The sequence below is a fragment of the Symphalangus syndactylus genome, chromosome 6, assembly GCF_028878055.3.
Source record: "Symphalangus syndactylus isolate Jambi chromosome 6, NHGRI_mSymSyn1-v2.1_pri, whole genome shotgun sequence".
NCBI lineage: Eukaryota > Metazoa > Chordata > Mammalia > Primates > Hylobatidae > Symphalangus > Symphalangus syndactylus.
In genome coordinates this window covers 10213504-10230499 of record NC_072428.2, presented here as the reverse complement: position 1 = coordinate 10230499, position 16996 = coordinate 10213504, and the positions used below count along the sequence as shown (strand labels likewise).

Below are 16996 nucleotides of genomic sequence, written 5' to 3'. Positions count from 1 at the left end.
TATTACCAGAAGCCCAAACCTCACCACTCACTTTTTTTTTTTTTTTGAGACAGAGTCTCGCTCCGTCACCCAGGCTGGAGTGCAGTGGCGTAATCTCGGCTCACTGCAACCTCTCCCTCCTGGGTTCAGGTAATTCTCCTGTCTCAGCCTCCCGAGTAGCTGAGACTACAGGCACCTGCCACCACACCTGGCTAATTTTGTATTTTTAGTAGAGATAGGGTTTCACCATGTTAGTCAGGCTGGTCTCGAACTCCTGACCTCAGGTGATCCACCCGCCTCAGCCTCCCAAAGTACTGGGATTACAGGCGTGAGCCACCATGCCTGGCCACCATTCGCTTTTTTAAAAAGTAATAACTACTTATTGTAAAATGCCAAACAATAATTGGCTCTTTACATTTCACAAAAGGCTGCAATCTAAAGAGTACACAACCAGATGTATCCAAATACAGACAGAAAAAAAACATTAACAGCCTGTGTTGAAGGAGTTCTCTCACTGGAGTACTAAGATGTAAATGTCAGAAAGATTTCACAGTAAGAAAACACCAAGTTCGGCCAGGTGCGGTGGCTCACACCTGTAATCCCAGCACTTTGGGAGGCCAAGGCGGGCAGATCACAAGGTCAGGAGTTCGAGACCAGCCTGGCCAACATAGTGAAACCCTGTCTCTACTAAAAATACAAAAATTAGCCAGGTGTGGTGGCTCACGCCTGTAGTCCCAGCTACTCGGGAGGCTAAGTTGGGAGAATCCCTTGGACCTGGAAGGTGGAGCTTGCAGTGAGCTGAGACCGCGCCATTGTACTTCAGCCTGGGTGACAGAGTGAGACTCGATCTCAAAAATAACACAAAAACAAAAACAAAAAAAGTCACCAAGTTCCTAGTCATACACAGCACAGTTACCTAAGGAGTGACAAAGAAACAAATTCTAGCCTGTATCCTCATGATATAGCTCTCATCACTTATTAGTGCATAAACATGTACTGAAAATATCAACATTTTCAGGCCAACTTCCTGAATAGGCTAAGGATGAACTAACTGGAAGGAAATTATCTCCTTAGTAACCCTGACAACTCACGGATTAGGATCAGAAGTCTAGACCTGAACCCAGGGTTGCCCTTCAGCCAAACTGCCACGTAAGTGATTAATTACTAACCAGGAAAGTGCCAAAAATACAGTTCCTATTAGTTTACCTGAACCCTCTACTGCAATTCTTTTACCCAATATAAAAAAAGTTCAGAAGAAACATCTTGAGAATCCTTTGTCTTAACAGTGCAATATAAAAGCACTTTCAAAGAAGTACATTTAAACCATTTATAATCTCACAAGGTGTGGTGGAAACAGCAGCAGTCCAATTCCTAAAAATAAAAAATAAAAAAACCGACCTTCTGACCTCCTGTTACTCAAGAGGAACAATAAAATACAGGTCACAAGTATTGTATGACTCAGAAAATTGTGATGCAACCTCAGATTCCTACAGGATTCAGAAAGGGGAAAGAGTAGCTACAAATACCAATATCAAGACAAAAATCTAAACATCAGGATTACCAAACAACATTTCTATCAATTTCCAGGGACCTAAACACACTAACAGGTCAAACAAGAGAAAGCTTTACTGATGGCAAGAAGTCAGAGGGAGTAAAACAATTACACAATCTCTCTTTCGTCTGAAGAAAAATATTTGCTGTTGCTTTAAAAAGGGACTTCTCTCCTGATATGCTCTTACCAGCCACCTGAGAAGAAATTTTACTGTGTTCCCTGTAAAGAACAAAGGGAGCTAAGTCAAACTGAAGTCACACAGGGCTGCTGATGAGGAGGAAGTGCCAGTCAATTGTGTTTTTCATTCCTCTTTTAAAAAGGAAGAAGAAACAAGTTTCCCAATCTGTCCCTTAAAGTGAAGCAGACTGAGACAAAGGTTACCAAGAAGAGTCTTTGTGATACCGTCACACAGTCCCCAAAATCAATTCTCAGTCACCAAAAGCTTATCCAAGTAGAAGCAAAAGACATGGCTAGGATATGTACATAAGACAAATGCCGGTCAGGCATGGTGGGAGGCCAAGGTGGGAAGGTTGCTTGAGTCCAGGAGGTCAAGACTACAGTGAGTCATGATTACACCGCTGCACTCTTCAGCCCAGGTAATAGAGTGAGACCCTGTCGTAAAAAAAAAAAAAAAAAAAAAAAAAAAAAAAAAGACAAATGCCAAGATTCCATCCCATTTCCACACACACATACTCCCACTCCCAATAACATGACTGATTACTCTCCAAAGGTGAGAAGGCAACTACCTTTCCAGATTTTCTCTATTTAATTCTAAGAGACAATTATATTTAACAACTACTCATAAAAACCATCTAGAGAGTATGCCACAACCCAATGGGAATTAAAAGTTAGATTTAGAGGTTCCTTGTGCAATTTGATTATCTTATGCCAGCAATTTTACTCCACCTTCTAGCTATACGACTTTGGGGGTACTTAACCTCTTTGAGGCTTAGTTTCCTCCTTTGTAAAACAGGATCACAATGTCTGCTTCCTAGGGTTGTTATGAGACTCCAAATAAGAAAAGCGCTGTGGAAATATGAATCTTGTTTCTGTTGTTTTTATGACTATTGAATCCCCTCTGAGGTTCACTATGGTTTCCCTCACCAAACAATAGGGCCAACTGAAACCCCAGAGACACCACAATTCCCAAGAGTAACAGATTTCTAAGAATTATGTCAAAGGCTGTTACCAGAAAACAAAGTAAAAAGTGCTCAGGGAGAAAATAAAGTATGTTTTTGTGGCAAAAATAATTCATTGTGATTTGGGCTCCCTCTACATAGGTAAAGTGAATTAAAGACCAGAACCAACGATTTAGAGCTGTATGTAAAACCTCACTAATAATTCATACCCCAAATCTTCCCCTTCCTATTGCATTTAGGAGTGTGATTCAGAAAACTATAGACCTGAAAGAAGCTGTTAAAATGGAGTCCAATCTCCTCATTTATTTGAATAACTACATCTCTCTTCCACTTCTCTATGCCCATGTGGGCAAAGTCTAAGAGTCAAACCAACCATGTAATACTGACATATATTCCATAACTTGATTTAACCCAAGGATATAATTATTTTTTTAAAGATCCTTTAAATACTAATTCTAAGACCACTTGCATAAGTAAAGTTCACCCAAATGGAAAATTAACTACAAAATTTCAGGCTTTTAATTAGAAGCCTAAAACTGCCCCAGTACTCTTTCCATCCACATGGATGGAAATACACAGGGTTTTCTACTACTGGCAGCTTTGTTTTTATTAATAGGACTTTCCTATGGCCATTTCAGGATACTTCAAGTAACATCATGTAGGACCAAAGTTCAAACTGTAAGCACCACAAGCCAGCACTCACACCTGACTCCATACTCCTGTGTCATACAGCTCTTGTGTGACTCTTAGACTAGACTGAATTTACAGGGGTACAGAGAATGTGGGGAAAAGCATCATAAATTTAGAACAGTAAACGACACATTCCGAAGGCAAACACACCTAGAAGCAGAAAAACTCCAACTATTCCTTGAATTGTGTATCTATTGTGTGCAAAGGATATCCAAGGATATGGCAAAGTGCTAACTGGTTAACTCTAGGTGGAGAAGTCATGAGTGATGTTTATTTTATTGTTATTATCCATAACATCCAAATTAGAAACAGTATGTATAGTTGTATATATGGGCCCTGCAGTCAGAATGGTTGATTGAATTCCAGCTCCATCCTTTTCTTGGTATATGATGGTATCTTGATTTCTAGGAATAGTTACTTAACCTGACTGTACCTCAGTTTCCTCATCCATAAAATGTGACTATTGATAGTATGTATATCACAGGGCTACCACAAGGATCAAAATATTTACCATATGAAAAATGCTTATAGTAGAATAATAGCTTCATTCTGTAATGAAGAATTAGTATGAAAATGGTAATAAGGGCTGGGTGCGGTGACTCATGCCTGTACTCCCAGCACCTTGGGAGGCTGAGGCGGGTGGATCACCTGAGGTCATGAGTTCAAGACCAGCCTGACCAACATGAAGAAACCCCGTCTCTACTAAAAATACAAAATTAGCCAGGCATGGTGGTGCATGCCTGTAATCCCAGCTACTTGGGAGGCTGAGGCAGGAGAATCGCTTGAACTCGGGAGGTGGAAGTTGTGGTGAGCAGAGATTGTGCCATTGTACTCCAGCCTGGGCAACAAGAGCGAAACTCCATCTCAAAAAAAAAAAAAAATTAGCCGGGCATGGTGACATGTGCCTGTAGTCCCAGCTACTCAGGAGGCTAAGGCAGGAGAATCACTTAAACCTGGGACACAGAGGTTGCAGTGAGCCGAGATCACGCCACTGCACTCCAGCCTGGGGGACAGAGTGAGACTCCATCTCAAAAAAAAAAAAGAAAGAAAGAAAGAAAGAAAATGGTAATAAGAACACATAATATTTAATTTCTAAAAATAAAAAGTTTAGGCCACAAAGCCCTGTAAACAGTCAGACAAATTAAATTTAAAAAAATTCTTCTAGGCAAAATGAGACCGTCCACTGTAGAGGTCTCCAAACCATTTCATATAAAAGATCTTACTGGCCGGGCACGGTGGCTCACGCTCGTAATCCCAGCACTTTGGGAGGCCGAGGCGAGCGGATCACAAGGTCAGGAGATCGAGACCACGGTGAAACCCCGTCTCTACTAAAAATACAAAAAAAATTAGCCGGGCGTGGTGGCGGGCGCCTGTAGTCCCAGCTACTCGGAGAGGCTGAGGCAGGAGAATGGCGTGAACCCGGGAGGCGGAGCTTGCAGTGAGCCGAGATTGCGCCACTGCACTCCAGCCTGGGCGACAGAGCGAGACTCCGTCTCAAAAAAAAAAAAAAAAAGATCTTACCACTGTCACCTCCTTAAAAACAAAAAATAAAACCAGCCAGGCACAGTGGCTCACACCTGTAATCCCTGCCCTGGGAGGTTGAGGTGGGAGGATTGTTTGAGTCCAGGAATTCAAGATCAGCCTGGTCAACATAGTGAGACCCCCGTCTCTACAAAAACTGTTTAAAATTAGCTGGGCATGGTGGCATGTGCCTGTGGTTCCAGCTACTCGGAAGGCTGAGGTGGGAGGATGGTCTGAGCCCAGGAGGTCGAGGCTGCAGTGAGCCATGATCATGCCACCACACTCCGGCCTGGGTGACAGAGCAAGGCCCTGACTCAAAAAAACAAACAAACATAGCCCGGCATGGTGATGCATGCCTGTACTCCCAGCTACTGGAGAGGCTGAGGCAAGAGAATCACTTGAACCCAGGAGGTGGGGGTTGCAGTGAGCCCAGCTTGTGCCACTGCACTCCAGCCTGGGCGACTGAGCAAGACTCAGAGAGGACCTGCATGATAAGATACCATGTGGAGAGAGAGAAGCCACGTGGAAGACTATCAAGATACCAAGCAAATGAGTGAAACCTTCTTAGACCTTCTAACCTAGCCCAACCACCAGCTGAAAGCAGACGAACAAAGCACAACTGATGTTACACAGGGGAGAAGGACCATCCAGACAAGTCCTGCCCAAATTCCTAACCCAAGTAATTATGAGACAAAATAAATCTTTATTGTTTTAAGCCACCAATTTTGTGGTGGTTTTTGTACATCAATAGATAACTAAAACAATGCTAACCTAATATCGCCGGGCGCAGTTGCTCACACCTGTAATCCCAGCACTTTGGGAGGCCAAGGCAGGCAGATCACCAGGTCAGGAGTGCGAGACCAGCCTGACCAAAACGGTGAAACCCCGTCTCTACTAAAAATACAAAAATTAGCTGGGCATGGTGGCACATGCCTGTAATCCCAGCTACTCAGGAGGCTGAGGTAGGAGAATCGCTTGAACCCGGGAGGTGGAGGTTGCAATGAGCTGAGATCCCGCCACTGCAATCCAGCCTGGGTGACACAGCCAGACTCCCTCTCAAAACAAACAAACAAACAAACAAACAAACAAAAAACACACTACCTACCTAATATCTACTAATATCTAGCTGACAAATATCAAGAATTTTCTGGCTGGGCGTGGTGGCGGGCGCCTGTAGTCCCAGCTACTCGGAGAGGCTGAGGCAGGAGAATGGCGTGAACCCGGGAGGCGGAGCTTGCAGTGAGCCGAGATCGCGCCACTGCACTCCAGCCTGGGTGACAGAGCTAGACTCCGTCTCAAAAAAAAAAAAAAAAAAAAAAAAAAAAGAATTTTCTACAGAAAACCCACTATCTGCTCAATACTCTAACAAGAAGTTTTTCTGAAAATAGGAAATTAATAAATTTAGGTAACCAAAGATATCTCAAAATAAGTTTATTTTATCACACTGGTAATCCTTTCTTAGGACTCGTTCTTCCTCACTAGATTATAAACTCTGTGAGGGCAAAAAACGTGTCTGTCATAGTCCCAGTACTTAGCACAATGTCTAGCGTAGAAGAGCATGAATATGTGTATTTACTTATATTCAGAGTTGTGAAAAGATCCCAAATGAACCCAAAACTATCATAAACAGCAACATCTAGAGTTTTAAAAAGTGTGGTGGTTATGAGTTCAAGGTCATAAATTCAATTTCTACAAGTCAAATACCTTAAAAAGAAAAACCTAGGCTGGATGCAGTGGCTCACTCCTGTAATCCAGCACGTTGGGAGGCCGAGGCGGGTGGATCACCTGAGGTCAGGAGTTTGAGACCAGCCTGGCCAACAAGGTGAAACCCCGTCTCTACTAAAAATGCAAAAATTAGATGGGCGTGGTGGCGTGCACCTGTAATCCCAGCTACTCGGGAGACTGAGATGGGAGAATTGCTTGAACTCGGGAGGCAGAGGTTGCAGTGAGCCAAGATCACACCACTGTACTCCAGCCTGGATGACAGAGTGAGACCTTGTCTCAAAAAAAAGAAAGAAAGAAAAGAAAAGTAAAGACAAGGCTTTGCACCATTACCAACCTAATTTCAGCCAGTCATTTCATTATGCACATGTCATTGATCACGAGAGCGCCAGGCAACAGAGTAAGCGAAGAAGTAATCCATCACTACCTCAACTATAAGTAGGGAAGAAGAAAGAAAAATAACCCTCAAAAACGGCAGTAAAATTTTTTTATCCTATTTGAAACACGGAATATTAAGAACAAAGTACAGAGGCAGTGGATATTCTGATAGCAGAGATGAGAATATGGGATATTACACCTTTCAAGCTTGAGAATACTAAATACAAAACCTTCATCCTAATTTACTCCCTAAGAAAGCTGATCCTGCAATCTGGGGATATAGGAGTATCAGTTAAGTCTATAACAAGAATCAGTGATTTAATAAATAAAGATAAGACTAAGAGGTAAGAAGCTTTAATAACTGATTTTTATCGCTGGCTTGTTATATAATCTTGGACAAATCATATCCTCGATGAATTTCATATTTTCCTCCAATATGTAAACTGAAAGTAATAATACCTTCCTTCTATCTTAAAGGAATAAAATCCTTGGAGAATCTTAGGAGAAATGCGTTATAAAATTTCAAGACAAGATTACTACTTTTCAAAGTAAAACTCAAGATAGAACAATAACCAGAGTATGTGATAAACACAAGTTCACACAAAGAAGTCTGGCACCTACAGTTCTAAGAGAAAGATTGCAAAGTAAACTACAGTGATTATAAAGAACCACAGAGTATATTATCTCTAATTAACCACCTGACAAATTGAAAACAAATAATTCAACAGAACTAAGATCAATCAATTAAAATTATACACAGTCCCTTTCTTTATAAGAAGCCAAAATCCCAGAAATAAACTGTCAACAGACAGAACCTGCACATCTACTGCACACAGGCAGCAGCATTAGTTTTTTATATATAAACTCAAAATAAGACCGACCTCTGTATAGGGTATATCACAAATGGGCTGACAATTTTACAAAATGTTTTGAAGATACAAAACTGAGTAAATTCTAATTATTATAACTATAATAAGGGGGGAGAAGTGAGGCACCAGCTTTCCTGCTACGGATTTTGCTTACTACAGCTTTCTAAAGTAACTCACAATGATGCTGCCTAATGTCTGAAATACGGGAAAGCTTGTGCTCAAAACAAAGTGTGATCAAAACCGGAAATAGAAAGCCATAAGACCCAAATTTGAGACTGACAATTTTCCTTACTCCCACTTACCTCAGAAGGATGAAGAAAAAAGAAACGAAGTTTTATCTGCAAATTATTCCGGAGAAAACAGTGCGCTGAGAACACAAGAACTCCTAAAAACAGAAGGAAGAACAAGGAGGAAAGCACTAAACCAAGAAGAAACTGAAGCTCGATTTTTTGGTTTCAAGCTATTAAAAGAATCAAGAAGACTAATAAGGCTACTCTTAAATGTACAGAAATGGCAAAAGATTTCCTATTAGCAAGCAACAAAAAAAGAGTAGCTTCTGATGGAAGAAATTTCACAGAGGCAAAACAGCTTAACCCCAGAAACGGGAACTGAAACCAGCTGCCTCAAACAGACCTAATGACTTTGGCAACAACATACCTTTCATCCACCAACAGTATCAGGAGGCTAGAGTAGGGCCGATTTCAAGTCATAAAGGATCACATCTTTCTATTCTCTGCATAGTCTTTGAGAAAGAATCCAACTCCTTCCTGGGAGCACCACATTGTCCCCAATTCTTCCTGGAAACCCCTGGAGCTACAGCAAGAATATTGTTGGGCCGGGCGCAGTGGCTCACGCCTGTAATCCCAGCACTTTAGGAGGCGACGGCGGGTGGATCACTTGAGGTCGGGAGTTCGAGACTAGCCTGGCCAACGCGGTGAAACCCCCGTCTCTACTAAAAATACAAAAATTAGCTAGGCGTGGTGGCACATGCCTGTAATCCCAGCTACTCAGGAAGCTGAGGCAGGAGAATCGCTTGAACCTAGGAGGTGGAGGTTGCAGTGAGCCGAGATCATGCCATTGCACTCCATCCTAGGTGACAGAGTGAGACTCCATCTCAAAAAAAAAAAAAAGGAAAGAATATTGTGAGAAAAAAAAAAAAGCTTGAGAACATTAACCCAGGAATCTTCACAAGTCCTAGGACAGATGTGATTACTCATCAGACAAATAAGAAAAACAAAACCTGGAAGAGGTTAAGAAATTCATCTAGATTCACCGATGAGTCTGGAGCCAAAGCATGATTTGAATTCAGGCTTTTCCTTCAGATAGTATCAGAGCTACACTCCCAGTCCTTGCTTGGCTTAGTAGATACTGTGTTCAGTGTTTTCCAATCTTAAGAGTCAGCCCAGGTCAGGTTCTTGGCTGACTAAAATAGGGAAAGAAAAAATTTCCCTCAAGGCTTCAAGAAAAGAAGTCAAATTATTAAACGCAGAGTTCTTATGCTAAAAGGCCAACATGCCACCCTACCATGCCAATCACATTTCTTAGCCAATCAAAAGAAGGCATTAGATTTAAGAACCTAGTTATTTAAATCTGAGTAGAAGCTGGATTCCATTTCCCCAACTTTCCAAATAAAGAACACTTAAGGATGGGGAAGGATGTAAAAGCACTGATAAATAACCAACAAGCATTGATTAAGCAGATATTATGTACTTGGCACTCTTCTAGGCACTGAGGATACTATGGTAAAGAAGAACATTCTTGCCCCCAAAAAGCTTATGTGATTTTTATATAATTAAATATTAATAATACTTTCAAGTACTGAAAAAGGCTAGAAAGAAAATATGGCAGGTGAAAGAAAACAACACACACACCCTTTTACCTGGGGTGGCCAGAGAAAACCTCTCTGAGATGACGTTTGAGTTAAGACTGGCATCTTGAAATAGAAACCTTGAGAAAAGAGGCAGGTGAAAAAAATATTTCAAGGAGAATGAGGAGTACCAAGTACTAAGGTCCCTAACAGGTAAGCTTAGCGCATGCAAAGGCCGGAAATAAGGCCAACATGGCTGGAGCACCACTAACAAGGGAGAGAATAAAGACAGGTTGGTACCAGCAGACCATGATAAAATTTGGATTTTATTAAGTGTAATGGGTTACTATTAGAGGATTTTAGCTAAGGAAATGACAAGATGATGGGAATTTGGGCCAGGGTTATAGCAATGTAAGAGATGAATAGTCATACTCAGAATATATTTTGGAGAAACAGCTAAGGGAATTACAGATGCACTGTATTTGAGGTGTGAGAGAGAAATGAAAAGTGATTCCTAAGTTTTGGGCCTAAGTCCCAAGTGGATAGTGGAGACACTTATTGAAAAGGGTTCCACCATATGTGTTATGTTTGCGGGTGGGGGAGCAGATTAAAGGGAGAAATCAATAGTTTAGGATCACTTTCTATTTTTCTATGAATATGAGCCTGAGAAAATATGAATTAATTCAGGAGAAACTTAAATTTTTCCTATAAATTAATAGTATAATAAATATAATGCAACATTGGTTCTTTTTTTTTGAGAAGGAGTTTCACTCTTGTTGCCCAAGCTGGAGTGCAATGGCATGATCTCAACTCACTGCAATCTCCGCCTCCCGGGTTCAAGCGATTCTTCTACCTTAGCCTCCTGAGTAGCTGGGATTACAGGCACATGCCACCACACCTAATTTTTTATATTTTTAGTAGAAACAGGGTTTCACCATGTTAGCCAAGCTGGTCTCAAACTCCTGACCTCAGGTGATCTGCCTGCCTCACCTTCCCAAAGTGCTGAAACCACCGTGCCTGGCCTGCTTCCTATTCTTAAATAATTATATATAACATTTGAGAGCCAAGCAAGGTAGATCACGCCTGTAACCCAGCTAACTCAGGAGGCTAATGGAGGAGAATTGCTTGAGGCCAGGAGTTCAAGACCAGCCCACAACATAGAGAACATAGACCTCATCTCTTTTTTTGTTTGTTTTTTATTCGTTTTTGTCACCCATGCTGAAGTGTAGTGGCAGGATCTCAACTGAACTGCAGACTTGACTTCCCAGGAGTAAGTGATCTTCCCATCTCGGCCTCCCCAGTAGCTGGGACTACAGATGTATACAACTACACCCCAGTAATTTTCTTTATTTTTTGTAGAGACAAGGTTTCACTATGTGCCCAGGCTGGTCTCAAACTCCTGGGCTCAAGGAATCCTCCCACCTCAGCCTCCCAAAGTGCTGGGATTACAGGCATGAGCCACACGGCACCCTGATGAGAAACCTCATTTCTTTAAAAGAAACCATCAGCCAGGTGCAGTGGCTCACGCCTGTAATTCCAGAACTTTAGGAAACAGAGGCGGCCAGATCACTTGAAGTCAGGAGTTTGAGACCAGCCTGGCCAACGTAGTGAAACCCCGTCTCTACTAAAAATATGAAAATTAGCTGGGCATAGTGGCGCACACCTGTAATCCCAGCAACTCGGGAGGCTGAGACAGGAGAATTCACTTGAACCTAGGAGACGGTGGTTGCAGTGAGCCAAGATCACACCACTGCACTCCAGGCTAGTCTGGTGACAAAGCGAGACTGTCTCAAAAAAAAAAAAAGGCCAGGCGTGGTGGCTCACATCTGTAATCCTAGCACTTTGGGAGGCTGGGGTGCGTGGATCACCTGACGTCAGGAGTTTGAGACCAGCCTGACCAACATGGAGAAACCCCGTCTCTACTAAAAATACAAAATTAGCCAGGCATGGTGTTGCATGCCTGTAATCCCAGCTACTTGGGAGGCTGAGGCAGGAGAATCGCTTCAACCCAGGAGGCAGAGGTTGCAGTGAGCCAAGATCGCACCATTGCACTCCAGTCTGGGCAACAAGAGCGAAACTCCGTCTCAAAAAAAAAAAAAAAAAAAAAAAAAAAAAAAGTAAGAGCAATCTTAAAGCCTTCTTAAGTACATGGCAGAAAAATCCCAGTATTAAAAAAAAAAAAGAAAAATCCCAGTATGTATCCAATTACATCTGAACTGATAAAGACAAGTGATAGAATATAACACATATATATACTTAAAGCAACATATTATCTAATATTCATTGAACATTTGCTACACCCTTGGTAGTGCTAAACACTTTATCTCACTTTTTCCTCACAATGATACTATGAAGATGGGTACTGTTATTCCCATTTCACAGATCAGAAAACCAGGCTTAAAGGGGCTAAATGATTTACCTAAGTGAAGGAGAGATTCAAAATCAAATCTGTTGCCAAATGAGCAGTATTGTATAGTGCTCTAACCATTATACAATACTGCTTCTATAAAATACAGAAAAAGAAAAAAAAAAGCTCTTTTCATGTCCTCACACCTAGAAAGTCATAATTAGAAAGAGCTGATTCAAGAGATGAGGAGAGGGAGAAAGAATTAGTAAATCTGAATGAATCTGAGTCAGAACACAGTGACTCATGCTATAACCTTGGACAAATTCTATAATAACCATGCCTCAACCTATCTATCTAAAGAAGGAGCTAACCTCACTGGAGGTAACTATTATTTGCCTCCTACTGGGCTATGAATATTAATTAGTATTTGTAATATATACACAGATCATAGGATGAGACAAGGAAAACTATACATTATTATTTCTTCGATGTCTACAGCAAAGCACCAGAAATCACGGTAAATAAGTTATGTGCACCAAGAATGTAGAGTGTGAGTACTCTACAAATAAATCATGGCCAGGTGCAGAGGCTCATGCCTGTAATCCCAGCACTTTACGAGGCCAAGGCTGGAAGATCACTTGAGTCCAGGGTTCGAGACCAGCCTGGGCATCATGGCAAAACCTCATCTCTACAAAAAAATATAAAAATTAGCTGGGCATGATGGCATTCGCCTGTAGTTCCAGCTACTCAGGAGGCTGAGGTGGGAGAATCACTTGAGCCCAGGAGGCGAAGCTTGCAATGAGCCGAGATTATGCCATTGCACTCCAACCTGGGAGACAGAGGAAAATTCTCTCTAAAAAAAAAATGAAAAAGAAAAAGAACCACATAATTTGTTATTTTACTTCTGTTTTCCTTTTTTTTTTAATTAAAAACATCAATATACAACACATGAATCAGCAACTGCATGCCTGGGCATTTATCCAGAAAAATGATAACTTATGTTCACATAAAAACTTGTTATCAGCTGGGTGCGGTGGCTCACACCTATAATCCCAGCACTTTGGGAAGGTGAGGTGGGCAGATCGCTTGAGCCCAAGAGTTCAAGACCAGCCTGGGCAACATGGCAAACCCTGTCTCTACATAAACAAAACAAAATTAGCCGGGTGTGATGGCATGCACCTGTGGTCCCAGTTACCCAGGAGGCGGAGGTGGCAGGATCACTTCAGCCTGAGAGGCGGAGGTTGCAATGAGCTGAGATCACGCCACCATACTCCAACCTGGGCTCAGAGCCAGATCATGTCTCAAAAAAAAATGTGTATAAAAATGTTAACAGCAGTTTTATTCATAGTAGCCAAAAAATTTAGAAAAATTCAGATTTTTTTTTTTTCAGAAGGGGTCTCCCTCTGTCGCCCAGGCTGGAGTGGGTAGAATGAGCAATCTTTGCTCACTGCAACCTCCACCTCCCAGGCTCAAGTGATCCTCCCACCTCAGCCACCCAAGAAGCTGCGCCTACAGGTATGTGCCATCACATCGGCTAATTTTTTTTGTATTTTTAGTAGAGACAGATTGCCCAGGCTGGTCTCAAAGCAATCTGCCAGCCTCAGCCTCCCAAAGTGCTAGGAACACAGGTGTGAGCCACCGTGCCCAGCCAGATGTCTTTCAATGGGTAAAGGATTAAACAAACTACAGTACAACCAAACCATGCAATACTATGTAGCAATTAAAAAGAGTGGAACTGGCCAGGGGCGCTGGCTCATACCTTTAATCCCAGCACTCTGGGAGGCCGAGGAGGGTGGATCACCTGAGGTCAGGAGTTCAAGACCGGTCTGCCCAACACGGTGAAACCCATCTCTACTAAAAATACAAAAACTAGCTGGCCATGGTGGCGAGCACCTGTAGTCCCAGCTACCTAGGTGGCTGAGGCAGGAGAATCGCTTGAACCCGGGAGGCAGAGGTTGCAGTGAGCCGAGATTGAGCCACGGCACTCCAGCCTGGGTGACAGAGCGAGACTACATCTCAAGAAAAAAAAAAAAAAGAATGGCGCTATTGATAATATAACTTGGATGAATCTCAAGAGAATTATGCTGAGTGAAAAAGGCCAATCCAAATGGTTATATTCTATATAATTCCATTTATACAACATTCTTAAAATGACAAAGAGAGACATTAATGGTTGAAAGATTACAGACGGGACCCAGGGGGTGGGGATTGAGCTACCTACCCCCGAAGGCATTCTCCCTGGATTTTCTGGGCAAAGCTTCATTGCAACTTTATCCACTGTGAAACTCCCTTTGCAAAAATTGTAACAGTAAGAAAATCATGACAGTGAAAAAGATCTGACCTAACTAACTCCATCTTGCCTTTAACTGCCCTTGGTCATTCCTGTGTGTAGGACAAGCTAACTTTGGAAGAAATTCAATTTATAGTTTAAATGATAATAGCCCTTCTCAAAACTAAACCGCCATTGTAAAACTAATAAAAGACTCCAAGTTTAGGATTATGAGAGGGGCCTGAACTCTGCTAAAATGTAAGCATATGAACCCAGGAGACGGAGGGTGCAGTGATCAGAGATCGCGCCACTGCACTCTGGCATGGGCAACAGAGTGAGCCCTGTCTCAAGAAAATAAATAAAAAATAAAAATAAAATAAATAAAAATGTAAGCATATTAAATAGTGTTTTTTTGTTTGTTTGAGACAGAGTCTTGCTCTGTCGCCCAGACTGGAGTGCAGTGGTCCCATCTCGGCTTACTGCAGCCTCCGCTTTCCGGATTCAAGCTATTCTCATGCCTCAGCCTCTCGAGCAGCTGGAATTACAGGTGCACACCACAACACCCAGTTAATTTTTGTATTTTTAGTAGTAACGTGGTTTCACCATTTTGGCCAGACTGGTCTCGAACTCCTGACCTCTGGAGATCCACCCGCCTCAGCCTCCCAAAGTGCTGGGATTACAGGCATGAGCCACCAAGCACGGCCTTATTTATTTTTTGAGTCTTGCTCTGTCTCCCAGGCTGGAGTGCAGTGGCGCAATCTAGGCTCAATGCATTCTCCACCACCCGAGTTCAAGCAGTCCTCCTGGCTCAACCTTCCAAATAGCTGGGAGTACATGCAGGCGCCACCACACTAATTTTCATATTTTTAGTAGAGACAGGGTTTCATCATGTTGGCCAAGCTGGTCTCGAACTCCTGGCCTCAAGTGATTTGCCTGCCTCAGCCTCCCAAAGTGCTGGGATTACAGGCGTGAGCCACCACGCCCAGCCTTTTAAGATGTCTTTTCAGACTTTTGCACTTCTGATGACAAGGTGACCCCACCCCGACCAGCAATTCCTCTGTAGCCCTTAGCCAGAAGCAGACTCAGTACACAAGGACCATTTTGCATGTGCCTATGATTGCAACCCCAACCAATCAGCAGCACCCATTCCCTAGCCCGCTGTGTGCCAAACTACTTGAAAAATCTAGCTGGGGCTGGGTGCGGTGGCTCACACTTGTAATCCCAGCATTTGAGAGGCGGAGGCAGGCGGATCACTTGACATCAGGGGTCCAAGATCAGCCTGGCCAACATGATGAAACCCCATCTCTACTAAAAATACAAAAATTACCCAGGTATGGTGGCACATGCCTGTAATTCCAGATACTTGGCAGGCTGAGGCACAAGAATCACTTGAGCCCTGGAGGTGGAGGTTGCAGTAAGCTGAGATCCCGCCACTGCACTCCAGCCTGGGAGACAGAGTGAGACTCTGTCTTAAAAAAATAAAATAAAGTCCAGCTGGATGCCACGGTGGCACACACCTGTAATCCCAGCACTTTGGGTGGCCGAGGCAGGCAGATCACTTGAGGTCAAGAGTGCGAGACCAGCCTGGCCAACGTGGTGAAACCCCGTCTCTACGAAAATACAAAAATTAGCCGGGAGTGGTGGCAGGCGCCTATAATCTCAGCTACTCAGGAGGCTGAGGGAGAAGAATTGCTTGAACCCAGGAGGCGGAGGTTGCAGTGAGCTGAGATCATGCCATTGCACTCCAGCTTGGGTGACAAGAGGGAAACTCAAAAACAAAAAAACAAAAAACAAAAAAAAGTGGCCAGGTGCGGTAGCTCATGCCTGTAATCCCAGCACTTTGGGAGGCCAAGGCGGGTGGATCACCTGAGGTTAGGAGTTCGAGACCAGCCTGACCAACATAGAGACACCCCGTCTCTACTAAAAAGATACAAAATTAGCCGGGCGTGGTGGCGCATGCCTGTAATCTCAGCTACTCAGGAGGCTGAGGCAGGAGAATCGCTTCAACCTGGGAGGAAGAAGTTGCGGTGAGCCGAGACCTCACCATAGCACTCCAGCCTGGGCAACAAGAGCAAAACTCCATCTCAAAAAAAAAAAAAAAAAAAAAAAAAAAAAAAAAAAGAACCCTCCAACCTTACCTTTTTTTTTTTTTTTTTTTTGAGACAGTCTTGTTCTGTTGCCCAGGCTGGAGAGCAGTGGCACCATCTCAGCTCACTGCAACCTCCGCCTCCTGGGTTCTATCGATTCTCCTGCCTCAGTCTCCCAAATTGCTGAGATTACAGGCATGTGCGACCAAGACCAGCTCATTTTTGTAGTTTTAGTAGAGACGGAGTTTTGCCATGTTGGCCAGGCTGGTCTTGAACTCCTGACCTCAGGCGATCCACCTGCCTTGGCCTCCCAAAGTGCTAGGATTATAGTTGTGAGCCACCACGCCCGGCCAACCCTACCTTCTTGAGATAACCTTATAAACTCATACTTCATACAAACATGTATGCATATAATAGGTTTTGCTTCCTCAATCGAAATGGGATCATATATACCACACTCTAGCCTGGGCGACAAGAGGGAATCTCAAAAAAAAAAAGTAACCCTCCAACCCTACCCTCTTGAGATAACCTTATAAACTCATAGTTCATACAAACATGTATGCATATAATAGTTTTTGTTTCCTGTACCAAAATGGGATCATATATACCACACATTACCCTGCAAGCCTACCTTTT

At 42.9% G+C, this 16996-nt stretch overlaps 1 protein-coding gene across 19 annotated transcripts in view; it reads right to left on the bottom strand.

Annotated features, from left to right (window-relative positions):
* Positions 1–16996, bottom strand: part of AMBRA1 (autophagy and beclin 1 regulator 1) — a 203982-nt gene that overhangs the window by 163993 nt on the left and 22993 nt on the right. The window contains exon 1 of one of the 19 annotated variants that reach the window (XM_063640854.1): positions 8153–8452. The exons of 16 other annotated variants lie outside the window; for them this stretch is intronic. The gene's annotated coding sequence lies outside the window, so the exon portion shown is untranslated. Of the gene's footprint in view, positions 1–8152; positions 8453–16996 lie in introns of those variants that run through there. 2 more of the 19 variants (XM_063640850.1, XM_063640856.1) reach the window with 2 other exon arrangements.